We start from the raw sequence: 27,688 nt of genomic DNA on the forward strand, positions 1-27,688 counted from the left end.
TCCGTCCACAATGTTTTGAGATATCCTGCATGCAGACAAACAAACAAACAAACAGACAGACAGAGAGGTGAAAACCTAACCTCCTTCACCTTTGGTGGTGGAGGTAATAAGAAAAGGATTACAGGCTGGCTTTTGTATAAGCAGGTACAACCTACATTGGAGTGAACATTTTGAGAGGTACATGTTTGTTTTTGTTTTTGTATCTCGTCGAGGTTGGCACATTTGGTGGTTCCGTCCAAACACGTAGCTGATGTTAGTGGAACCCCAAATTCAAATCCCGTGCACTGTTGTTCTGCTGAAGGAGTGCTTATCGTATTCAAAAGCTTTAAATATGAATCTTATCATAAAAATTAACCCCTGCACAAAATACTGAACACAGAAAGCACTTTAATCATTTGAGGCACAAAACAGAACAGGAAAGTTGGGGATGAGGATGGGGGGGGGTGGTTAGCCATAGAACACTGTGCCAGGCAGCTATATTGGTAAAGGTAACATGATTTTAGGATGTATTCAGAGGGGGATCATTTAAATATCAAAAGAGGTGGTATTAACATTATATAGGAATTTAGTGAGGGCCACATCTACAATATTTTGTGCAGTTTTGGTCACCACAGTTTCAGAAGGACATAGATGCCATAAGAGAGGGTTCAGCGCAGGGCTACTAGATTGATTCTGGGCCGAGCTAAACTCAGCTATGAGGAGCGCCTGAAGGATACAGGGCTTTATACACTAGAAAGGAGGCGGTTATGAGGAGATATGGTGGAGATGTTTAAGATAATGAAAGGCATCGATAAAATAAGTGCAGAAGAATTATTCAACAGAGTAAAGAAGAGGAGAGTTAAGATAGTAGCAAGGCAGGGGACTTTTACTCAAAGAGTAGTTAATGCATGGAATGGCCTCCCTGGAAAGGTAGTGGCAGCAGAAACAGGAGATAAGTTTAAATTAGAATTAGATAGGTACCTGGAAGTTATGAAGATAGAGAGGTATGGGGATGTTCACAGGACTTGTGTGTAAATGGCTTGCATGTCTGGCGTTGGTGTAGCACAGGCATGATGGGCCGAATGGCCTCCTCCTGTGCCAAAACTCCTTGTTCTTCCTTGTCAGACCTGTTGCCATCTAGTAGAGGGATAGTTATAAGAAAGGGATAAAGAAAAAAGAGAGGGGGAGAGAGATGGACAGAAAAGTTTGTACAATTAAATTGCTTGTTCTTCACGTGCTTGGGAATAACTTGAGTTAAACCCTGTTGTACGTGTTCACCGTTTTCTCCAAACAAAGTGCACCATATTATGCAACTGTCGTGTACACAACCCCACATGGTATTATGATCACGTGTGGTCAGTTGCATAGTAAACATTTTATCCTCCAGAAATGTTGTTCATACCTGTCCCATACCAGTTCATGAGACACACAAACGTGATTTGATGCAGATGCTCATTTTACAAGGTCAACGTGACCATCCCACTGAAGTACAGACTGGTCAGTATTGTCCCATGCACAACAGCAATAGCAATGGCATCTGTAATCACAGTAGAAATTTTGCCGTTCTCCCATCTGACATGTTTAAACTCCTCCAAACCACAGCTTCAGCCCTTCAAACCTCTCGAGACCTCCCTGGTTGTACATTCATCCAGCAACCCATAAATTGTTACCCTTTTCATATCGACCTGTAAGCTATATGTCACCACTCCTTCACTCCTCCCATTTCTTTCTTCTGTTGAGCCACCTTTGTGAGTATATCCTATCATGTTCTTTCTTGCATGCCAGTGAGATGGAGGCCCACCACCATCTCATATTGTCTCCCATTCAAGCCGGTGACCAATTTCTACTCCCATGAACTTCCTTCTTGTCCAACTGCATCTACCATTGTGAGGACTGGACAAGTCCTCATGCTTGCATGACAACTCGATTAGTTGCTCAACACCTCCTCATAAGATGACACCAATGTCTCGCAATGGAAAATCAGTCCGTTTACGCAGTTGTCCTGACCACTCATTCAGTTGTACTCATTCAGGTGCAACGATTCCGTCTGCTGCTCCACCATATGTTGAGCTCTGCTCGGGGATTCCAAGAGATCATGGTGATGTACATACACATCCAATTTGACCGCAACACAATAACCTGCAAAAATTGTGCACATAGACCCAGCTACGAAGGATTGTGATTGATAGACGTCTGCACAGGACATTTCTACAGTAGAGCTCTGGTGTCAAGCATTCTATCCGTCCATTGCCTCAGATTTGCATTATTCGTTATGTGCCATCTCAGCACATATCCTCAATGCAGTCAGCCTTGTGGAACCTGCTCAAATAAACATGGCACATCCAAGTGGATCGCCGTATTCTTCCAACAGTCCCTTGTGCTCTTCTTTGCACTTCATGGTGTGAGTTCCAACTGCTGGGTTCCACGAAACAGTCGCATTGTGTTTGTGTTGGATTATGTGAAGTGTTTCAAATGCATTCTGTAGCATTTTCTGTGTTGCATTTGATTGATGTGCTCGTGTATCGCGAAGTGATCCTTTTTCCAATGCTTGTCATGGGGTGTGGTTGGCTGGAAGGATGGCCTCGAGGTTCGCACACTCGGCTCTGAGTCGTCGAGCCTGGGTTTGAATCCCGACCTAACTATAAATTGTCGTCCTGGTGTTTCACAGGCACGGTGATTCATCAGTGTGTGTGTGTGTGTGTGTGTGTGTGTGTGTGTGTGTGTGTGTGTGTGTGTGTGTGTGTGTGTGTGTGTGTGTTGTTCCGTCTGCCAGCATTCGGTGGTGGACGTTAAAGATCCCACGGTTCCTCCGCAATGAGAGGGTGAGCTCTCACCGGCAACCTGAACAAATTACAAATTCCTACCCTAATCGGCAGAGGGCACTGCATCAGTGACATTGCAGCACACTCAGCCAATGCAATAGTGTTACCCCACAGCCTTGTTCTGTATACGAACGAAGAAGAAGATGGTGTGGTGAACTGCCCGGTAGGATTTCAGTTCCCATGATGCATTGCTCGGGCGCCATGTTGGTTGGCAAGCTAAACAAGGGACAAAAGGTAAACAAGCTCCGGCAAGGCCATTAATAATTAGCGTGACCTTCCATTACAGTAAGTCAGAATAACGAGATAAGCACGCTGGAATGGAGAACTACTGACGCTATCGTTGTCAGGGAAGTGAATGCAACCAACACTACGGCGCGCACGGCATTATGGGATATCTCTGAAACCCCTCGACGTGGTCCGTGTCCTGTATTCAAATGATTGTGCTGCTGTGGGCTTTGTTGTTGTGCCCCATATGCTAAACAATGGGATAGTATTAAGACTAATAATTATAATTATTAATAATAATGTCGATATATAATAATATACCATGGCCATGCTCTGGGAAGAGAATCGATCCTGCCGAAGCAGTTTCATGGCGAGGTTTTCGATCGTGGACAGGTCGCCACTTCGGTACAGGAAGTCAGGGCAGCGATTTGTTCAGGGTACCGGCGATAGCTCACCTACTCTTCGCAAAGGATACCGTAGGATCTTTAAGGTCCACTAACGAATGTGGGCAAACGGCCGTCCAGTTTGACGTCCATCCGAGGAATGACAGACACATTGATGAATTTTTAATTAACCTCCGCCATCGAAGATCGGAGGTTACTGTTTTCACCCCTTTCTGTTTGTTTGTTTGTTTGTGAACAGTATTACGGAAAAACTCCTCGATGGATTTCGACGAAACTTAGTGGGGGGGGGGGGGTTAGGTCTGGTCCAAGGATCATACCATTAGATTTTGGACTTGGTCCAAAATACAATATGGCCGCTATGGAGGCCATTTTGAAAAAATATTTGAATTTATTTTTTTTTTTTGCATTTCTACATGTTTTAAGTGATTTCCAACCCCCCACCCACCCACCCAAAAAAATTGTTAGAGAAAAATTTTTTTTTTTCAAAATTTCGATTTTTTTTTTTGCATTTCTACATGTTATAAGTGATTTCCAACAAAAAACATGCCAAAATTATAATTGCGGCTGATTTGGAACTTCAGGTGGATATACCCACGTAAAATCAATTTCTGTCTCAAGGAATCTCGTAATGACGAATGAATTGAGTATGTAAAAGTTAAAAGTAAAAGGGAAAGTTGCAAACTATAACTCTGTGAGCACTGTTGACGTCAAATTGAATGAATAGGATATCAGGTTCACTTGAGTGACCGAGCAGGATTGGCGGCGGAGGTTTTACACTCGACCGCGTGCTCCCCCTCTAGTTCATCCTGTGAAACACCAGGATGACAGTTTATAGTTTAGTCGGGATTCTAACCCAGGCTACACAGCTTTGAGGCGTTAGTGCGTACCTCGAGGATGTATGTATGGATGTATCGATGGATGGGTGGATGGATGGATGGATGGGTAGATGGGTGGGTGTATGGATGGATGGATGGATGTATCGTATTATGGATGGATGTATGTATCGATGAATGGATGGATGGGTGTATGGATGGATGGGTGGGTGGGTGTATGGGTGGATGTATCGATGGATGGATGGATGTTTCGATGTATGTATGTATGTATGAATGTATGGATGGGTGTATGTATGTATGTATCGATGGATGGGTGTATGGATGGATGGATGTATCGATGTATGTATGTATGTATCGATGGATGGATGGATGGGTGTATGGATGGATGGATGGGTGTATGGATGGATGGATGGGTGTATGGATGGATGGATGGGTGTATGGATGGATGGGTGGATGGATGGGTGTATGAATGGATGTATCGATGAATGTATGCATGTATCAATGGATGTATGTATGGATGAATGGATGGATGTATCGATGGATGGATGTATCGATGGATGGATGGCTGTATCGATGTATGTATGGGTGGATGTATCGATGGATGGATGGGTGTATGGATGGATGTATCGATGAATGGATGGATTTATCGATGGATGGATGTATCGATGGATGGATGTATCGATGGATGGATGGATTTATCGAAGGATGTATCAATGGATGGATGGGTGGATGGATGTATCGATGTATGTATGTATGGATGAATGGATGGATGTATCGATGGATGTATCAATGGATGGATGTATCGATGGATGGATGTATCGATGGATGTATGTATGTATGAATCGATGGATGTATCGATGGATGTATGTATGTATGAATGGATGGATGTATCGATAGATGTATGTATGGATGGATGTATCGATGGATGTATGTATGGATGGATGTATCGATGGATGTATGTATGGATGGATGTATCGATAGATGTATGTATGGATGTATCGATGGATGTATGTATGGATGAATGGATGGATCGATTGATCCAAGCTGTCTCTGCCCGGGAATCGGGAAGCAGTGCAGGGTAGGGATGTTTGTAGTGAACCTGATCATCAATGAATGACCAGAAGTCGGACTCCGGAACTCGCTGCAGGTAACACGTGATGATTGCACACAGACAGCTACCTTCGGGTCGTGGTGTCTGGCAATGCCCTTTGGATTAACCCTCCCGACGTTTTCAACATCAGAGTCGGGAAATTCTTGGATATATTCCCAACTGAGCAATGTGGAAGCACATGGAGTATTTAAATTATTTATTTTAGAGACAGAAGGAGAAAATGGAATAATCGGTAATTTGTTTGTGCTATTCATGTTGGTCACACCTACATTCGTGTTGGCCACACCGCCATTCAGAAACTTTCAATGATTCTTATCGTTCGATATCACGAAACAAATGTTGCTGAGTCAGGGCAACGTTGCGTTATTTCCACACGCCGGACCTCCTTGGTGGTGGTTGTGGTGGTGGTGATGATAAAAGGCCTTTGACCCAAATAGCACGCATGAACGCGGTATCGCGCCTCCGTGAGGCCACGTCATGCTGCGTCACGGGTTTCCTTTGTAACACAAGTAAATAATAAAATTAATACATTCCACAAACGCGCACACAAACAGACACACGCACACGAACACGAACACGAACACAAAAAAAAGAGCCCACAGAGCAATTTGCCAGTGGTTGTCGCCCTGAGGGCCTCACGTATTGGCCGCGTGGGGACGCTGCGGTCCGCTGATCTGCCCTACGGGCTTCTTGTTCGCGCTAAATTACGGAGGACGAGCGTTGGAGGCACCCAGGCCTCACCGGGCCTTTAAGGCGGTGCGGCTGAAGTCCGAGGTGGGTTTGCCAAATGTGGTGTGTGTGTTTGGTATGTCGGGAGAGAGTTTTGTGGGGTGAGAATGATGTGAGTTTATAATGACGGAAAGAGAAACGTTGAGAGATTGAGGGAGATGCAGCCTGCGGGGAAGATGCGGACAGAGGAAATAGTTTTAGTCGAAGGGACGAGGGGTTCGTATAATGTGGTGAGAAACCCTGTGAATGAGGCGGAATTGTTGTGTTATAAGAACTGAATGAGAGTTATAAGTTAGGATAGAAATGCAGCGATCATTGAAGGCCTGACCGGAGCTGGGTGGGGTTCGTGGCGGAGATGTGACATGAGGAGTCGATGATGTATAGTCATGAATGGTGGATGGAGTGAAGCGAATGATTAACAGTTTGGGGGGTAGGGGTGTAAAAGGTATATTAATTTTTTTTGGGGGGGGGAGGAGGATTGTGAGGAGTTGGATTGTCTGGACGACTTAGGAAGTGGTTGGGAGGGTTCGGGTAACAGGCCTGTGGTTACTTCGAGGGTGGTGATTGTGTGTGTATATATATATATATATATAGTATTTATTGTGTATTGATTTAGTTCTGCATTTCAGGCTATTAAATGAAAAGAGTAAAATGATGCAACTAAACTGAGCTTGGTGTTGGCTCGGTGGTTAGGGTGGCGGCTTGGGATCCTTGGGTCCTGAGTTCAATGCCGGCCGCTGAATTAATACACCAGGGGGTTGACTCAGCCTGTCATCCTTCCGAGGTCGGCGAAATGACCACCAGTACCAGTTCCAGTGTGTGTACTGGTGGAGGGGCAATGCATCAGCGACACAGGCGCGCTTCAACAAATGATAGCTACCCCGGCAGCTAAGCTGCCATCCGACCACCACCATGCAACTAAACAAAATGAAAGGTAAAGCTCTGCATTAGGCAGCCCCTAACTGAAATAGCCTCCCTGGGGACTAACCGTCTTCAGAAGATTTTTGTTCCTCGACAAGGTAATGCTGTTGTTAACTCGGATATCCTGGCTGTCGGAGGTGGCCATTCTGGGTTAGCCAATCTGGAACACTTTATCCTAATGCAAAGTACGTCAATGTGTGACTTGCAATTGCAAAAGTTGTCCCATGTTTGCCACAAACAATATAGCTAATTGTACAGATAGATCTTAAAAGTTAAAAGAAACCAAATAATTAATTATATGTAAAACCTCAAACATGGTGTACTTGGTGACTTGCAGCAAATATGCAATATGTTGGTGAATCGATGCAAAGATGTCATGCAAGAATGAATGTACACAGTGGCGGCACGACAACCAAGATAAAACTACTGCTTGTCCACTACTCACTCGTCACTTTACATATGGATACTGTAAACATGCGAGCTTCAGTGGTCTTTATGGTTGGAGGAAGTTGAGAAACTTGTAAAAAGGAGAATTGTTGATTTCAAAAGAAAAGTTTGAATTCATAATCCGAAGGTAATTTTAAACAATCCTGAGACAAGTCATTAAAACAGCTTCAAACATAATGTGTTAATATTCCAATTGATAAAGCAAATAATAATAAAATTGCATTTGTATGCAAAACATCCTACATTCAGACATTTTAGAAGAATTGGGCTTGCGGACTGGACTCTCAAAGACCGACAAAATAAGTAACATGATAAAACAGACTTGATGCAACACCATATAAATCGGTCCAAATCGAGAAGACTGTTAGTTCCAGATGAACACCATCAATTACAATTCATTTACTGGATCTCAAAAATACACATAAACCCTTGTAAGATGAGGTTCATAATCGCAAGTAAATAATACAGTTTGAAACTATTGTCAGGTAGTATTACAGGGGTGATGAAACGATACTCATTTATAAATGCTTAAAAACATTACCATAAAATGGTGAGGATTTTATTCTGGCATTCAAAAAATTCTGGATAATTGATGATTCCAAAGTTGTAATTCACAGTATCCACAAAAATTAATAACAAAAGTGACAATTGCTTTGCGATACATGTCCCATACCGATGTGATATTTTCTACGTCCAAAAAGGGCACAACTCTGAAAAATTGACAAATTGTTCTGTAACTTATCATAATAAAGCCATGACCAAGTTTCAATTGAATATGCTAAAGGGTATGGGTGAAAAAAAAAAAGTCTGAAAAACCACAGGGAGGATGGATGGAGAGCAAAAACCTATAGTCCTCTCCGGTGAAACTGTTTGAGGCCAAACAAGGGTAAGGCAAAATGTTTATTAACATGAATTTTAAACATTCTACACAAACATTCCACATGATGAGCTCGTAACCGTATTGCACAGAGCAGTGGATAAATAACTTACAGGAGGTAATAAAGTATATTTATAAAAAAAATACATTAAAATTTATCAAGAAAGAGCAAACTGGTCTGAAAAGGAAAATCAATGTTCATGTAGTTTAAAAATAAATAAAAAACGGAAAGTATTCGATTTCTCAAAAACAACCGTTTCTTTACATTTGGCAACAATATACTCCAGCAGACAGTGGGATACCCATGGGTTCAGATCCGGCCCCTTTCTTTGAAAATTTATTCCTGCACATGTACGAGTCTGATTGGGTCCAGAACACGTGCAGGAATAAACTCACAACTGTGTGAAGGTGTGGAAACATTTTTAGATTAATTGATGATTTATGAGCAATTAATGATGGGTTTGTATTTGATCAGCTTCATTATATAGATACTAGCAGGGATACCCGTGCTCCGCACAGGAATCCCGTGGATGACGGCGGGTCTGAAGGAGTATATGTCACAGTTAATTGTAGAGGCTGCCACCATTATTATTTTTTTTCATCACCCCTATAATATTATATTTTCCCCGCCATGTTTTATATGCAGAAGACTCGAGTTCAAAAATGTTAAGATTTATTGCCGCATCAGATAAAAAAAACCATAATGCCTCAACAATGTGAGGCTGGTTTCATGTCATCATTTGCGACTTCATTTATACGTCGGGCATAACCCAGCCTGGTCCGCGGGAATGAGCACAACCAACCTTTTGCCACTATACAAAAGTAAATAGTCACTCTATTTTAGCATGATCTCCTGATAGAGGTACTGGTCCTATTGCTGAGGTAAATGCTTGATGATGAGAAATGGATGAGGAATTGGTGAGGATTTGATGAGGAAACCTGCTTGATGATGAGGAATTGCTCGGGAAAAATATCTCCGCTTCAACGAAAGTGTATATTAGAAGACCTCTATTGATGTGAGGCAGCATGTACTGATACTGATGAACTATTGTTCTCAAGGAAATGTGTATAATAGACGACCTCTATATGTTTTTGTTGATGTAAATAAGGCCTATGAGAGTGTATCAAATACCATGGATGCCGTATCGTCTATATTTGGCGAGGAAATATAAGACGGTCTCTGCATCGCATGTGTACGTATTGTTACGGTTGTGGAAATTCGCAAACCACCATTCAGGTCCCGTAGGTGAGATATCTCTGTAAGTACATGTGTAATTAGCCCCAAACCCATTGTTTAGAGGGAATAAATGTGATTCATTCGGGCTGCGACGCTTTGAGATAGCCGTTTTTCTGTTCTTTCTTTATTTTGAACCAACCATCACACAACAAGAACAACACCAACAGCCACGATCTTTACCTTCACAACTCGCTCCCGCAAACATCGCATCACCGCCATTCCAAACGGCACGATGGCCATAAACCACCACCATAAACCCTCCACCACCTTCACCTCTCTCCTTCTGCAGCCATTCCCGCACCACCTGTGAGCACCGAGCGTTGGGCTGTCCTGGGCTCGTACAAGATACGCGCCAAGCCGCGAGTGCAAAATGCGGCCTTTCTGAGGAGAATTCGGATCAGGAATGCTACACGCCCACTTCTGATCCGTCCAATCTGCAAGCGCGGGGCAGTTTGGCCCCGCCTCCAGGCGCGTCTGTGTGGAATCGAGATATGCAAATTCTAGGATCAGGGGAGATTCACGCCCCTTTTTCTCCGTCCAATGGGCGAGCGTGGCTCCACCCCCGAGCTCGTCCTGATCCGGAAATTTGCATATGGGTTCTCCTGCCGGCCTATAAAGTGCCGAGCGCAAGGCGAATCTGGGCAGAGTCGGTTTTGGAAGAGCGGAGAGTGGCAGAAAAGGCAGAGTCAGTTTGGAAGAGCGGAGTGGAGTCGGGAGGCGAGGGCATCCCGGTGGTTTTCGGCAGTCGGCTGAAGAGAATTGGGGGAAGAGTCCGAGGAGCTCGGGTCCGAGGCAAGGAAGATGGCGGTCGGCGACGAGGTCGCGGTGGAATCGCTCGTCACGGGACCCAAGCAAGCCAGCTATACTCTTTCCCCAGAGCATCAACAATTCCCCCCCCCTCTTTTCCCCCCCCCCGCTGAGATAGTGCGAAAAGGGGGCCCCGTTCCCACCCCACTCCAAGCAGTGCCAACGAAACCCGCGAAGGAGCACGAAGTCGGGGCACCGCCGTGCTGCCACATTTGCGGCTCATCACAAAGATGCGGGTAGGACCCACCCGGTCTCGCGGACCTGACCGCTCCTTCAGGTCCCGCGCAAATATTGGCCCACAGGCCCCGTCTGCCCCCTTGACTTTGAGGGTGGCCTTTTCTTTTGTTTCTGTGTAAACGTGTGTGTGTGGCGCCAGTCTGGTGAAGTAAAACTGTGAAGTGTTGCCGTGTGTCGGTCTTAGTCGGTAGTATCTCTGCGTCATTGTTTCTTTTGTTACATTTGCTTTTTGTGCATAATTGCTTTCATTGTATATGTGTGCTCTCCGTGTGCCGTGGAATAAATGTGCATCATGTTGAACTGTTTTCCCGTTTCGCTTCGTCTTTTCTTTAATTGAATCTCCATCTTGCTTCACGTAAATTGTTGGTAGTGGGCTTAATACGCCCGATAATTAATCGGAACCGTCGAGGCCGACGATAACACCGCTTGGTTGTCCCGATAGTACGGAACGGATCGCTTAAGCGGCCCGTGTCCAGAGTCGACCTGCGGCGAGGTGCGATCGCCCGGTCTACCCTCCGCGTGGGTACTTAGGTAGGTCGAGTTTGGTGAACAACCCTATCCCACGCGGGTGGCCGAATGGCACGATCGTGGTGAGGCCGAAAGGCCCACCCGTGACTAGCTCCCGGCGTTGGTCCGAGAGGGTCATGACAGAATTGTCCGTCCGGTGGGCGACGTGCCGCGATTCGAGTCACGTGGCCGTTCGCACGCCGGCAGGCGCGAATTCGCAACACTGGTGTCAGAAGTGGGATACAAACCCATCCCCCTCCTCGCAACACTGGTGTCAGAGAGCGGGAAACAAACTCTCCTGTCTCCAGCTAAATTCACGGGGAATCGGTCCAGGGGTGAGAGGAGCGACCCCCGATTCCCTCCAAATTACAAACTATTTAAATTAACCCCTTATGAGAAATAAGATGGAGTCTCAAGGCGAGCGGGAGCCGGGGGTATTAGATATGTGTTTGACTATAGAATCCATGCCCCGGGACGGTGCTTGTTGTAATTTTAATCAACGGCGGAGCTCAACCCCATATACTGAGCACAGACTTTGCCGGCAAACGGAGTCGCAAGATGGTGGCGCGGCCACACTTCAGCGCAGCACGAGGCGTGAGCGGGCCGCTATTAATGGCGCAACAAACGGCACGACACGAGGCGAGTGCTTTCAGCCACCGCTTCAAACCACGTGGGCGAGAATCAGGAAGATGAGGCAACTAATGGGGATGTTAACGCAAATAAATGAGGGTTATCAACGGATGAAAGAACAATTAGGGCAAACACAAATAAAAATGCAGACGAGGGAAGTAACAAAGACAAAGAAGGAAATGAAAGTATTGCCAGAGACACGGAAGATAGAGAGTGAATTGGACGGGGTTAGAGACGCACACACACACACACAGAGGTAGTGGAGGACCATGAGGGTGAGCTCGCGGAACGTGTAGGGACCCGGTGCGAGCAGTTGGATAGCCTCCTCCAGGAACCAGGGGAGGGAGTATGCCCCCTTGAGGCGAGTCACGACCAGGTGAGTTCGGTCGTGCTTTGCGAGTTCGAGGGGACGGGTGCTGCGAACGTGTGCACACGAAGCTTGGAGGGTATAGAGGCCCCGGAAACCCTTGTGGGGACACAAATCCCCAGTGTGGTTGTCCCGGTGTGTGTGGTGCAAGGTGTGAGTGCATCCCCGTGTGTGGAAGCGACCCCGTGTGTGAGTGGTGTGGTGGCAAGTGTGCCGAAGGGCGTGCTCCCCAGCACGCCGTGTGTGGATGAGACACCGCGGGCGAGTGCCCCCACGTGTGAGTGGTATGGCACGAGTGAGTGAGCGGCCGAGTGTGAGAGGGACAGTGTGTGTAAGAGAGCGGTATGTGAGGGAGATGTCGGTCGGCATGCGTGAGCATGCAGCCACGTCTCCCGGGGTGAGTGGAATGTCGAGATGTGTGAGCGTCGTGACACGCAGGTGTGCGTGGTTGGAATGGCGACGGAGACTGCGACAGAGGGACGAAAGCCGGGTAGCGGCCGTAGAGGTTTTGAGAACCGCGCCGGGTTCACCCAGCAGCGAGCGCGAGGTCCGTGCCATGCAACGCACAAGGCCGCCACGTGCTCGCTTGCGGGAGTGAAGCCCGGTCCGGAAACACCAGCGGTGGATTTGCCGATCCCGCAGACGGACAAAAGGTTAGGCAGGATTACGGATTTGGACCGGACAGGTTCTCCACGCGAGCGGGTGTGTTCAGCTCCAACGGGCAGAGCACATGTGTTCGCGTGGGGAACCCCTCGAGACGTGAGGCTTGTGTTTTTTTTTATGCGCCGGGTGACGTCATGGCTGCGTGTGTGGTTGGAATCCGGCAGGAGGGTGAATCCCTGCCGGATGGTACCGTCCAAGAGGGACGAGATCCGCAAACAGCTCACATGACGTCACACCAAAGGTGCGCGGCTGTGAATTGCCGCGCTGGTGCGCAGGTTGTGAGTTTCCGCGCTGGTGCTGCGTGATGGAAAAAAAAAAAAAAAAAAACAGCAAGCCTCGCTTTCAGGTGAACAGGATTCCTGGGCAAGGGGTGGATGATCCCCTTGACTGGGCACAGGATGGCACTAGCTAGGGGGAAGGGTTAGCTTAGTTAGACTGGCTCCATGGGGCAGGGGTAAGTCCTCATGGGGCCAGTGGAATGAATTGGGTAGAGGGTTTTAGTTGAGCTTTAGGTTGGGAAATGGATAGATGGAAATGATTTTAGGATTCGGAGACAGTGACAGACTTTGGATGTGTAGAGGGGACGTAGTTTAGCTACGTAGTGTTAAAAGGAACGTGCTGTAGTGTAAGGGACGACGTGGGAGCACGAGTTAGTTTGGGGAGGTAGTTAGAAGGATGGCAGAGTTCAGCGATGTGTGAGTTGTGAGAAGTGGAAATGAGTACATGATGAGTGAGTGAGGCCAGCGGGTCTGTGTGAGTGGAGCGAATGGGGAATGCATGGTGCGATGAGTGATTGGGGGGAGGAGTGACTCCCGCCCAAGGGACCCCGAAGTCAGAGTAGAGTGAGTTAGTGGGTAAGTCAAATTAACAAAAATGGAAGTCGTTTTGCTGTTGGTGGGAATGTAGGCTCGATACCCGTTTGGAGGGGTGCAGGAGCCCTGTTGACGGGCTGGGAGCGTGGCTGCGAAAGGTGAGTATCGCTGAGTGGGTACCCCGGGCACCAGGCTCGTCGGCCGTGGTAGGCCACGGGCCCATGGGGGGCCGGGATAGCTTAGTGGGCACGGGTGCGCCCGCATGGTGCGGGGGCCCGGGGGCCCGGGGTGCCATTAGCCGCGTGGGCAGTGTTGTGGGCACGGGTGACCCTCGGAAAGGGGCCCGGGAAGCCAGCCTGGCACGTGTGCGTTTCAGGGGAGGTGCCATGGGGGGCACTCCCCGGTGTTTAGGGAGCTGGTAGGCTCGGAGGCAGTGTAGTGCCCGGGGGTGCCATAGCTGGAGATTCGGCAGAGGGTAGTGCTTGCCAAGAGGAGCCACGCGTCCCAGCCATGAGACCGTGTGAGGGCACGGAAAGAAAATTGGGGGGCGAGGCCCGAAATTTGTGAGGACACCAACACAGGCGACGGGAATCTGGGTTATTAGAACCAATAGTTTAAGCGAGAGGCGCTTGTTGAAAGCCCCGGGGTAGTTTAAAGGTTAATGGTTAGGGTAGATTAGGAGATGTACCCCTCCGCACCATCCATCCCTTCGCTCTCGTTGTGGGCCGCTGGACCCACTTTGTGTTATAGATCGCTGAAGTCTGGGGAGGCCATCCTGAGGCTCAGATTGGGCCTCGACACAGGATGCTAACTCTCCCTCATTCCCCTCCGGGAAGGGAACGTAGGGGTTGGGAGTAGGCTCGGTGACAGGATAGGTTAGCCGAACAAAGACAGTAAAGGGGGTTAGGGGACGATTTATAGTGGGGAAGTAAAAATAAAAAAATAAGTTGGGGCTAAATTGGGTTTCACAAATTAAGGGAGTGGGTAGGGACAGTGACAGGCAAAGGCGATAGGTTGGGAGGGAGACCGTAGGGTAGGTCCAAGCCCGCCTTCCGAGTGGCCAGCACCACTGCACTCCCTCCACCAACCTCCACTGACAGGCAAAGGCTGGCCAGCTTCATCTGCTGGCTGTGTTGCTGCGAGGCCTGTGCCGGCCAACTTCATCTGCCGGCTGTGTTTGCCTGCAACGGCTAGTTCGTCTGCCGGCTGTGTTTGCCTGCAGCGGCCCTGTTCTGCCGGCTTTGTATGCCTGTCCACCTTTGCCATGCCATGCCTGCTGCCCTCGTCATTTTGCCCCGGTCAATTTTGCTTTGCCCGCCCCTTGTTCATTGCCATGTGCGCCAGGATCAAGGAACAGTTTGCAAGCTGCGAGAACTGCCCTGTTGGCAGCTACAACACGGGCCTGCAGTGGCGGCCCGTGCACCGTGTTTGCGTCCATCCATTCATCCATTCATCCATCCATCCATCCATCCGTTGTGTTCATTGCGTGTGCCACTTGAGCTGGCACGGAGACTGCGTTTGTGCAGCCCATGCACCGTTGTGGTTCACTGCGTTCAGTTCAAAAGGGAAGGCCTTGGACTGCGTGTGAGCAGCCGGCCACGTTCCCTGTCACCTGCATTGCTTGAGCCATAGACTGCATGCGAGCAGCCTGGCTCCCTGCTAACTGCTTTCTTTTTGCAGAGTCCATTGATCCTGGGCCATGATTTCGTGTAAAATTTGTAAGTTAAGGTTAAGATGTATTGTACTGTACATATGAGTGCGCCCCCGGCATGTCTGTCTTAGCGCCGGCAATTTTATTTAAGTCGTCCGTGTGAGTGGGTTTGTTTAGTTAGTTACTCAGCCCTCAGGTTATTTATTTTGGGGACACGAATACCATGAATGTCGCACTCAGGGATCCGTAGGTAAAACGTACTAGGGGAGAACTACACATGATGGCACACGAGAATTTGACGACTCGGGACGAGTCTGTAAAAAGGGGAGGGGGTAGTGTTACGGTTGTGGAAATTCGCAAACCACCATTCCAGTCCCGTAGGTGAGATATCTCTGTAAGTACATGTGTAGTTAGCCCCAAACCCATTGTTTAGAGGGAATAAATGTGATTAATTCGGGCTGCGACGCTTTGAGATAGCGTTTTTCTGTTCTATCTTTATTTTGAACCAACCACGCTCCAACCATCACACAACAACAACAACACCAACAGCCACGGTCTTTACCTTCACAACTCGCTCCCGCAAACATCGCATCACCGCCATTCCAAACGGCACCATGGCCATAAACCACCACCATAAACCCTCCACCACCTTCACCTCTCTCCTTCTGCGGCCATTCCCGCACCACCTGTGAGCACCGAGCGTTGGGCTGTCCTGGGCTCGTACAAGATACGTGCCGAGCCGCGAGTGCTTAATGCGGCCTTTCCAAGGAGAATTCGGATTAGGAATGCTACACGCCCACTTCTGATCCGTCCAATCAGCAAGCGCGGGGCGGTTTGGCCCCGCCTCCAGGCGCGTCTGTGTGGAATCGAGATATGCAAATTCTAGGATCAGGGGAGATTCACGCCCCTTTTTCTCCGTCCAATGGGCGAGCGTGGCTCCACCCCCGAGCTCGTCCTGATCCGGAAATTTGCATATGGGTTTTCCTGCCGGCCTATAAAGCGCCGATCGCAAGGCGAATCTGGGCAGAGTCGGTTTTGGAAGAGCGGAGAGTGGCAGAAAAGGCAGAGTCAGTTTGGAAGAGCGGAGTGGAGTCGGGAGGTGAGGGTGTCCCGGTGGTTTTCGGCAGTCGGCTGAGGAGAATTGGGGGAAGAGTCCGAGGAGCTCGGGTCCGAGGCAAGGAAGACGGCGGTCGGCGACGAGGTCGCGGTGGAATCGCTCGTCACGGGACCCAAGCAAGCCAGCTATACTCTTTCCCCAGAGCATCAACAATTCCCCCCCCCCTTTTTCCCCCGCGCAGAGATAGTGTGAAAAGGGGGCCCCGTTCCCACCCCACTCCAAGCAGTGCCAACGAAACCCGCGAAGGAGCACGAAGTCGGAGCACCGCCGTGCTGCCACATTTGCGGCTCATCACAAAGACACGGGTAGGACCCACCCGGTCTTGCGGACCTGACCGCTCCTTCAGGTCCCGCGCAAATATTGGCCCACAGGCCCTGTCTGCCCCCTTGTCTTTGAGGGTGGCCTTTTCTTTTGTTTCTGTGTAAACGTGTGTGTGTGGCGCCAGTCTGGTGAAGTAAAACTGTCAAGTGTTGCCGTGTGTCGGTCTTATTCGGTAGTATCTCTACGTCATTGTTTCTTTTGTTACATTTGCTTTTTGTGCATAATTGCTTTCATTGTATATGTGTGCTCTCCATGTGCCGCGGAATAAATGTGCATCATGTTGAACTGTTTTCCCGTTTCGCTTCGTCTTTTCTTTAATTGAATCTCCATCTTGCTTCACGTAAAGGGTTGGTCGTGGGCTTAATACGCCCGATAATTAATCGGAACCGTCGAGGCCGACGATAACACCGCTCGGTTATCCCGATAGTACGGAACGGATCGCTTAAGCGGCCCGTGTTGGGAGTCGACCTGCGGCGAGGTGCGATCGCCCGGTCTACCCTCTGCGTGGGTACTTGGGTAGGTCGAGTTTGGCGACCAACCCTATCCCACGCGGGTGGCCGATTGGCACGATCGTGGTGAGGCCGAAAGGCCCACCCGTGACTAGCTCCCGGCGTTAGTCCGACAGGGTCATGACAGAATTGTCCGTCCGGTGGGCGACGTGCCGCGATTTGAGTCACGTGGCCGTTCGCACACCGGCGGGCACGAATTCGCAACAGTATAATATGAACATATTGGGGTGAGGCAGCGTGTATTGATCCACTACTGTTCTCAACGAAAAGTGTATAATAGTGAACGTAGTGAGCTTCATACTCAACGTGTGCACATGAGAGAAAAGGAAAAAAACAACACAATACCTTGGCAATTTCAAATCTGTGTCTCGGCTATGACCCTTTTGCTTCCGGTTTTTGTCATGGGGAATGATGCATGCAGGGAGATCATGACCGGAAGTGTTCATTTATTTATTCGATTATTTTTTATTCGCAAGATAGAAATCAAACCTGATCGTGTTTATACACCGCACAGCATTTAATATTCACAACATAGAAATTGAACCCAATCGTGTTTATACACCGCACAGCGTTTAATATTCGCAACATAGAAATCAAACCCGATCGTGTTTATACACCGCACAGCGTTTAATATTCACAACATAGAAATTGAACCCGATCGTGTTTATACACCGCACAGCGTTTAATATTCACAACATAGAAATTGAACCCGATCGTGTTTATACACCGCACAGCGTTTAATATTCACAACATAGAAATCAAACTCGATCGTGTTTATACATCGCACAGCGTTTAATATTCGCAACATAGAAATCAAACCCGATCGTGTTTATACATCGCACAGCGTTTAATATTCGCAACATAGTGAGCTTCATACTCAACGCGTGCACCTGAGAGAATAGTAAACAACAACAACAACAACAACAACAACACTATACCCTGGCAATTTGGAATCCGTGTCGTCGGCTATGACCCTTTTGCTTCCGGTTTTTTATATTATTTATTAATAATTTTTATATTATTTTATATTAATGATTATTATATCATTATACGGTATAATATACATACGATCATTTTTGCAAGTGTGTCGAATGCAGAAGTCATAATTCTGAAGTCATTGTCTTCAATTGACTGTAGTATTCATTTCTCATTCTCTTGCAAATTCCGTTGGTCCCATGTCAATCGGCTGAACTTGAAAAATTAACGTTACGCAATCAGTTGATGATGTCATAATTCGGAAACCGGGAAGTCGGATCATTGTCTTCAATTGACTGTAGTATTAATTTCTCATTCTCTAGCAAATTCCGTTGGTCCCATGTCAATCGGCTGAACTTGAAAAATTAACGTTACGCAATCAGGTGATGATGTCATAATTCGGAAACCGGGAAGTCGGAAGTCATTGTCTTCAATTGACTGTAGTATTAATTTCTCATTCTCTAGCAAATTCCGTTGGTCCCATGTCAATCAGCTGAACTTGAAAAATTAACGTTACGCAATCAGGTGATGATGTCATAATTCGGAAACCAGGAAGTTGGAAGTCATTGTCTTCAATTGACTGTAGCATTATTTTTTCAATCTATTGCAAATGGCGTTGGCCCCATGTCAATCAGCTGAACTTGAAAAATTAACGTTACGAAATCAGGTGATGACGTCATAATTCGGAAACCGGAAGTCGGAAGTACAATTATTTTACATCGGGACACTCCCGGGTACATGTTCTGTCAGCATGTGAAGTTTGGTGAGGATCAGTCCAGTACTTTTCGCGTGCATAGGTCACAGAGAAACACAGACACACAGACAGACACACTTTCAAATATATATATATCTCCAAAATAACTTATATTAATAAAGGAAAACCAAACTCGCACTTCAGTTTATTTTTCAGAATTACAAATTGATTACAACCACATGATATCAATAATAAATTTCACACCAAATTATTTCATAATAAATGAGATGCTTTTCCATTCCACATTGTACGAATAACTTTCTTCGACACAAATATTATGAAAATGCTATTCTATGGTACAGTTGGTGAAATAATTAGGACTGTGAGAGCAACCACACACAGCACTGAACTTGTCAATAGATTAAAACAATTAGTCAGACATATGCTAACACAGGGATCTACAGTTATCAGATTAAAACAAGTTTTCTTTAAGATCATAAAACAACACCAGATAGAACTAAAAAGTATATCCTGTACTGTACAGTATTGGACAATAAAAAAATCAACACCTTCCTCAAGTTCCACAAATCCCAGCTGTGCCTGCCCATTTCAACAACGTTTTCAATAACATCTTGAATCGCCTCCTCTTGAATCCTCCCTTGGGAGGGAGGAAAACAACCAGGCCAGAGTTTCCTCCACACATCATTGGGGTTTGCAGCCCGAACTTCCTTCCAAGACCCGTCGATGTTCTCGATTACATTAAATATGTTGTGCCCCTTCCAGAACTCTTTAACGTTTCAAAATGTCCAATTTAATTTGTAGGGAAATGCTTCATTTAATTTTCTTGGGCTGCGACATTTCAAGCTTTTCGGCACAAATGAAATGGCAATAAAAATTAATGTCAACTCGTTGAGGAAAGTGTAAGCACACCAACTGGATGTGTTCAGAACAAGCTTGGCAGGAAGAACAGGAAATGCTATCGTGGGAGTCCCCACATGGTGTCGGTTTGTAAACATTTATATCACTTTAATTACTTTCTTTATCACATTCCTCATCTGTGTGATGTTTTCCTAAATATTTATTTGTTAAAATAAAAAAACGATCCAAAGGCACCTTCTTTTTCAGGGTTTATGCAGGACTACTTCACCACACTATGTGCAAATATCCACTGTGCTCACACCTCAGGTTAAATGGAATACCTGGAGCAGAGCTGCTGGAGTGGAATGTAAATTTAGGTGAACTGTAGTGCTGGGCAGTGATTTGGATCTTGTGAAATATGGATTCGCTCACATTACATTAATCTATATTAATATTTTGGCACGCCCCTTTCTTTATTCCACCATCAGATTTTTGTTACTGCATGAAATGAAACAAGATTTGGCACATATACTAATGATATTATTGTCTTCCTTAAGAGGCCCCTCAAAATTCGTTTTGATGCATTTTCACAAACTCCAACGGATTCCATTCAAATTCAGTACGATTATGGCTTTTGGTCCAACTTAGGTCATTGGCTATAAATTTTTTCCATAACACTTCCGATATTCCAAAAAAAATCGATAAATCAATATCCCTTATGGGATTTTCCATTCAAATCCACTCAAGTTTAAGGCCTATGGGGGACGCAAATTTCCACTTTGCCCCGGGCGCTGTTTACCTCCGCTACGCCAATCTGTTAGGGTTAGGGTTAGGGTTAGCTACCCTAACCGCTAACCCTAACCCTAACCCCAACCACTAACCCCTAACAGCTATTTAGGAAATTTGCAAGAAAGCCCGGGCAACACCGGGCTTTATTGCTAGCCCGAGCAATGCTGGGCATTACGACTAGTTTGATATAAAACCGAGCAATTTGTTTGTTTTTTTTTGTTTTTTTTTATACCTTTAAAAGTGAAATACAATTAAAGCCTGTACGCACCGTCAGGGAAGCGTCATGGACTGGAGTATGTCCAGACTAGTTGCTGTGAAACACTGGGGTGGAACACATTGGTGCATGTCCAAAGCCAGTGAGCAGATTAGAGAGAGTCACAATGTATAAGGATCGTAAAACACAAACAAGCGTGTTGAGAAACAGCGTATGGCGAAGTATCACTGTATATACAGTACCTTCAGAAAGCATTCACACCCCTTGACTTTTGTCACATTTTGTTGTGTTACTGCCTGAAATTACAGCGAGTGCAGGCAGTGGTGAAGGTGCAGCAATAGAGATTGGTCGCAATGAGGTGTGGGAGACAGTTTTTGTAGATGATGAGGCTATTAAATATGCAGCTTCCTCATTCTGCAGATAGGATTGTAGACCTAATTCTGTGTAGTTTTGAAGGAGCAGGAGTTAGGGACATTGAAGGAAGGGTAAATGTAAATGACACTGTATCGGGTCACTGCAGGAAGAGATTGGTTGTGGTACACTTCGGAGCAAATGATGTCGGGAAAGTTTACTCAGAGGTATTAAACAATAGATACAGGATATTGGGTAAGCGGCTGAAAACAAAGTTTTGTGAGGTCATGTTTTCTGGGATTCTCCCAAGATTAGGAAATGACATAGAAATTATGAGCAGAGCAATTGATGTCAACCAATGGCTGGAAGAATGGTGTAGGGAGGAAGGTTTTACATTTAAGAAGCAGTGGGAATCATTTAGTGGACAAAGGGAGTGTTGCCAGAATGATGGCTGAATGTTAAATAGAAAGGAGGTGGCAAGGTTTGCAGTGGGAATTGAGGAAGAAATTCAGGATTTTTAAGGTCAGCGGAGGGTGGAGAAGGTATTAAGGAAGGAACGGATGATGTAATTGTGATGAGTAAGGCCAGGCAAGAAAATATAATTTCAGTGAGGGAAAAGTTAAATATATTCCATACCAATGCCAGAAGTTTAAATAATAAGATGGAAGAGCTTGAAGCCAAAGTGGATAAGGAGGAATCCAATATAGTTGTGGTGAGTGAGACATGGTTTAAGGAGGAGAGTAACTGGAGGACAGGATTAGAAGGCTACAAGGTGTATCGGTGTGATTGGAAAGAGAGAATAGGAGAAGTAGCAATCTGGGTAAAGGACAGCATGCATCAAGAGAAAGGGGTGACATTAATGTGGAGGATTCTGTATGGGTACAGATTGTAAAAACAGTAAGATACTGGTAGGATGCTTTTATAGGGCTCTGGCTGTGAAGGAGGAGGGAGGAGTACATGAATAATTCAAAAGCCCATGTGGTGAGGGAAGAGTATTGATTATGGGGGATTTTAACTTGCCAGGGATAGATCGGGTCCAGGAACAGGGAAAGGGCAGAGCAGATGAGGATTTCCAAGTTTTAGTCCAGGATTGCTTTTTAACCCAGTTTGTAGATAAGCTCATGAGGGGGAGTGCAGTGTTGGACCTCCTTTTAAGTAACAATCCCAATATGGTGGAGGAGCTGGAGGTTGGGGAGCATTTCGGAGCAAGTGACCATAACTTTGTGTGTGCAAAGATTCTGTTTAGGGTTAGAGTTCAGGATAGTAGGGAAAGGCTATTAGATTTCAGGAAGGCAAACTTTGAGTGTATGAGGAGAGAATTGGGTGATGTAGATTGGGAGACTCCAACAACAGGAAAATCAGCATCAGAGAAATGGGAAACCTTGAAGGACCAAATGTGTAGAGTGCAGAGTAAGTACATTCCAATGAGGTGTAGAAGTAGAAAGAGACCAGGGTGGTTGAGCAGTGAGGTAAGGAACGCTATTATGGAGAAGCAAAAGGCATTTATTAGGTTTAAAATAACAAGACTGGAGTTAGATTTATATCATTATCGGAGTAAACAGAGGCAAGTGAAGAAAATAACTCGGCAAGCCAAAAGAGAGAATGAGAAGGACATGGCTAAGAATATTAAACATAATAGCAAGGCTTTCTTTAAGTATATCAGGGGGAAAGAACAGGTTAGGACCAGTGTGGGTCCATTGAGGAATAGCACCGGGAGAGCGGTTAGTGAGGAAAATGAGATGGCAGGCTTAATAAACAGGTATTTTTCTTCAACTTTTTCACAAGAACAATCATAGTCCAGTCAATGCAGCAAATTTGAGGGGGGTAACCCACCACGAATTGCAAAAGAATTGTTTCCACTGCAGTGCATTTCAGTAAGAGCCCCTAATCACCATACTAAAAGTCCTAAAAAATCCTAGCATGGGAAAGTAGTGTAATTTGCATAATATGAAAATTAGCTTCCATAATATGAAAATTAGCAGCCTGGTGTTGGCGCAGTGGTAAGGGCAGTGGCTTGGGACCCAAGAGGTCCTGAGTTCAAGCCCCGTTGGGACACTGAATTAATATATGTATGTATATGTATATGTATATATATATATATATATATATATATATATATATATATATATATAATGTGTATATATATATATATATATATATATATATGTATCTATATATATATATATATATATATATAAATATATATAAACCAAGTCGAAAACACCAGGGGGTTGACTCAGCCTGCCATCCTTCCGAGGTCGGCGAAATGAGCACCAGTTGTACTGGGCCCGGTGTATGCCCCGGTTAGAATAGGTGTACCATATCCCTGTGTGTCGTAAGAGGCGACCAGGGTTGCGTCAGGAAGGGCATCCGGCGTAAAAACCTATGCCAAATCATTATGCGGACAACAAAACGAATTTCCATACCGGATCGGTCGAGGCCCGGGTTACCAACGACCGCCACCGGTACCGGTGGTCAGCAGGGTACCAGTGGAAATTGTGCGACTGCTGGGCGAAGGAGGAGAAGGAGACGGGGAAGGCGAGTCCGGAGGCAGTGGGAGAGGGGGAAGGGTAGAAGTGTGGAGGTGAGAGTTGGAACTCTGAATGTTGGGACGATGACTGGCAAAGGGCGAGAGTTGGCTGATATGATGGAGAGAAGAAAGGTGGACATACTGTGTGTACAAGAGACCAAGTGGATGGGGAGTAAGGCGAGGAGCATTGGAGGTGGTTTCAAACTGTTCTACCATGGTGTGGATGGGAGGAGAAATGGTGTCGGGATAATCCTGAAGGAAGATCATGTCAAGAGGGTATTGGAGGTGAGGAGGGTGTCTGACCGAGTGATGAGTGTGAAGTTGGAAATTGAAGGGGTGATGATGAATGTCATCAGTGCATATGCCCCACATATGGGGTGTGAGATGGAATATAAAGAAGATTTCTGGAGTGAGTTAGATGAAGTGGTGGAGAGTGTATCCAAGGATGAAAGAGTGGTGATTGGAGCAGATTTCAATGGACATGTTGGGGAAGGGAATAAAGAGGATGAGGAGGTGATGGGGAGGTACGGTCTCAACAAGAGAAATGTGGAAGGGCAAATGGTGGTAGAGTTTGCAAAAAGAATGGAAATGGCAGTGGTAAACACGTATTTCAAGAAGAAGGAGGAACACAGGGTGACATACAAGAGTGGAGGAAAGTGCACACAGGTGGATTACATCTTAAGTAGGAGATGCAACCTGAAAGAGATTAGTGACTGTAAGGTTGTGGCAGGGGAGAGTGTAGCTCGACAGCATCGATTGGTGGTCTGTAGGATGACTTTAGAGGTGAGGTTGAGGAAGAGAGTGAGGGCTGAACCAAGGACCAGATGGTGGAAGCTGAAGGAGGAAGACTGTTGCGTGAAATTTAGGGAGGAGGTGAGACAGGCGTTGGATGGTGGTAAAGATGGGTGGGATGATTGGGCAACGACAGCAGAAGCTGTGAGGGAGATAGCTAGGAAGGTACTTGGTGTGACATCTGGACAGAGGAAGGAAGATAAGGAGACTTGGTGGTGGAATGAGGAAGTACAGGAAAGTATAAGGAAGAAGGGGTTGGCTAAAAAGAAGTGGGATAGTCAGAGAGATGAAGAAAGTCGGCAGGAGTACAAGGAGTGGCGTCGAAAAGCAAAAAGAGAGGTGGCTAAGGCCAAGGAAAAGGCATATGACGAGCTGTATGAGAAGTTGGATACAAAAGAAGGGGAAAAGGATTTGTACCGATTGGCAAGACAGAGGGACCGAGCTGGGAAGGATGTGCTGCAGGTTCGGGTGATAAAGGACGCAAATGGGAATGTGCTGACGAGCGAGGAGAGTGTGTTGAGAAGGTGGATGGAGTACTTTGAGGAGCTGATGAATGAAGAAAATGAGAGAGAGAGAAGGTTGGAAGAGGTGGAGATAGTGAATCTGGAAGTGGGGTGGATCAGTAAGGATGAAGTGAGGACTGCTATGAAGAAGATGAAAAGTGGAAAGGCGGTTGGCCCAGATGGAATACCAGTGGAGGCATGGAAGTGCTTAGGAGAGATGGCAGTGGGGTTGTTAACCAGATTGTTTAATAAAGTCTTGGAAAGTGAGAGGATGCCGGAGGAGTGGAGATTAAGTGTACTGATTCCGATTTTCAAGAATAAGGGTGATGTGCAGAGCTGTGGAAATTACAGAGGGATAAAGTTGTTAAGCCACACCATGAAGTTGTGGGAAAGAGTAGTGGAAGCTCGGTTGAGAGGAGAGGTGACGATCTGTGAGCAGCAATATGGGTTTATGCCAGGAAAGAGCACCACTGATGCGATGTTTGCTTTGAGAATGTTGATGGAGAAGTATAGGGAAGGCCAGAAAGAGTTACATTGTGTGTTTGTGGATTTAGAGAAAGCTTATGATAGGGTGCCAAGAGAGGAGTTGTGGCATTGTATGAGGAAGTCGGGAGTGGTGGAGAAGTATGTGAGGATCGTGCAGGATATGTATGAGGACAGTGTGACAGCGGTGAGGTGTGCGGTAGGAATGACGGACCGGTTTAAGGTTAAAGTGGGATTGCACCAAGGATCGACTCTGAGCCCTTTCCTGTTTGCAATGGTGATGGACAGGTTGACGGACGAGATCAGACTGGAGTCTCCATGGACCATGATGTTCGCGGATGACATCATGATCTGTAGGGAGAGTAGGGAGCAGGCTGAATCGAGCCTTGAGAGGTGGAGGTACGCACTGGAGAGAAGGGGAATGTTAGTCAGTAGGAGAAAGACGGAGTACATGTGCGTAAATGAGAGGGAGGGTGGTGGTATGGTGCGGTTGCAAGGAGTTGAGGTGGGGAAGGTGGATTGGTTTAAATACTTGGGATCAACTGTCCAAAGTAACGGAGAGTGTGGGAGAGAAGTGAAAAAGAGAGTGCAGGCAGGATGGAGTGGGTGGAGAAGAGTTGCAGGAGTGATTTGTGACAGAAGGGTAGCTGCAAGAGTGAAGGGGAAAGTATACAAGACGGTAGTGAGACCAGCTATGTTGTATGGTTTGGAGGCGGTGGCGCTAACAAAAAGACAGGAAGCAGAGCTGGAGGTGGCAGAGTTAAAGATGCTGCGATTCTCGTTGGGAGTGACGAGGATGGATAGGATAAGAAATGAGTGTATTAGAGGGACAGCGCAGGTAGGACGGTTTGGAGACAAAGTGAGAGAGGCGAGATTGCGATGGTTTGGACATGTGCACAGGAGGGAAACGGAGTATATCGGGAGAAGGATGTTGAAGATGGAGCCGCCAGGCAGGAGGAGAAGAGGAAGGCCAAAGAAGAGGTTCATGGATGCGGTGAGGGCGGTCATGCGGGTGGTTGGAGTGTCAATGGAAGATGTGGAGGATAAAGCAAAATGGAGACAGTTGGTCCGCTGTGGCGACCCCTAGCGGGAGCAAGCCGAAAGAGGAAGAAGAAGAAGAAAATTAGCTTCCACCAAAAGAGAAAATTCATATTTTCACTATAACTTTCAATCTAATTACCCTATTGAAGCAAATCAAGTGTCCAAACCCATGTTTTGAAGGTCAGTGAACATGATAGGCACGTTTGCAAATTAATATTTTTGAATATAATTTGCATATTATGCAAATTCGTTTGTCATAAGAGAAAATTCATATTTTCACTGTAACTTTGCATCTAAGTACTGTATCCGATTGAACCGTAACCCTAGCCCTAAGTTATATTGTTTCTGCTCTGTTATTTCATGAATTACAGATAGCTATGGCTAAGTGTGTTTTCTGCGAGAAGAGTTTCGAAGATGGTCAGGATAATGCAATCCTACGAGAAAAGGGGAGCGAGAGTATCAACAGGGCCAGTGAGCAGCAAGGAAGTAGTATAAGAACTCATAAAGGTCAGCGAGTACACACAGAATGCCGACGGGTTTTCACTCATCCACAGACGATTGCAAAGGCACAGGAAAAGTAACTGAACAAGATCAGCCCTCACCATGTATCCTTCGTTCAGAAACGGCAACGTTCAGTTTGGACAAGCACTGTTTGTTTTGTGGTGAACCAGCTACTTACAATGAGAAAAAGCGTGATGGCATGGACGTCTATCCTGGAAGAACCACATCATTCCAAAATATTGTCTTGCATTCATGTGCACAAAGGAAAGATGAATGGTCTACGTTGGTTTCAGGCAGAATTGCATATGCTCATTACCTAATCGCAGCCGATGCAGTTTACCATCAAAGCTGTAATGTCAACTTCAGGACTGGAAAGCAGGTTCCACAGCAACATTCCTCTGGACTCGGTGTGTTGCAAAGAAACAACCGGCTTGGCAGACCCAAAGAAGCAGAAAGATATGAAGCATTCCTGTTGGTTGAAAGTACCTGGTGGAAAATGATGATGAACAGATTACAATAACAGACTTGATTGAGAAAATTACCCCTGTGTGGGGGTGACGGTCATCTCTATAATGTTTTTTACTATCATAATCGATGAACCGTTGCCAGATATCTCCTAAAATGACAGACTAGATAGGTTTTGAAAATGGCAACTTTCGTGACTTCGTGACCTTGACCCTGACCTCGAATCCGGGGAAAAGTATGTCATTGAGTATCACTCATCAATCTCTACCCACATACCAAATTTCAT

At 46.3% G+C, this 27,688-nt stretch overlaps 1 protein-coding gene and 1 long non-coding RNA gene across 4 annotated transcripts in view; one reads left to right on the plus strand and one right to left on the minus strand.

Moving 5' to 3' along the window:
• Window positions 1-965: 965 nt before the first annotated feature.
• Window positions 966-27,688, minus strand: part of LOC147015695 (uncharacterized) — a 70,249-nt gene continuing 43,526 nt past the window's right edge. The window contains exons 3-4 of one of the 2 annotated variants that reach the window (XR_015049797.1): window positions 27,278-27,423; window positions 966-1,116 (exon numbers count right to left, since the gene is read on the minus strand). This is a non-coding gene — a long non-coding RNA (uncharacterized LOC147015695). Of the gene's footprint in view, window positions 1,117-27,253; window positions 27,424-27,688 lie in introns of both variants that reach the window. The other variant, XR_015049796.1, reaches the window with a different exon arrangement.
• The window catches only part of LOC147015696 (uncharacterized), a 45,225-nt gene continuing 23,505 nt past the window's right edge, over window positions 5,969-27,688 (plus strand). The window contains exon 1 of one of the 2 annotated variants that reach the window (XM_085848097.1): window positions 5,969-6,148. The gene's annotated coding sequence lies outside the window, so the exon portion shown is untranslated. The other variant, XM_085848098.1, reaches the window with a different exon arrangement.

This window comes from Eptatretus burgeri, chromosome 12 (assembly GCF_056783735.1).
Source record: "Eptatretus burgeri isolate ZD-2024b chromosome 12, Ebu_testis_v1, whole genome shotgun sequence".
NCBI lineage: Eukaryota > Metazoa > Chordata > Myxini > Myxiniformes > Myxinidae > Eptatretus > Eptatretus burgeri.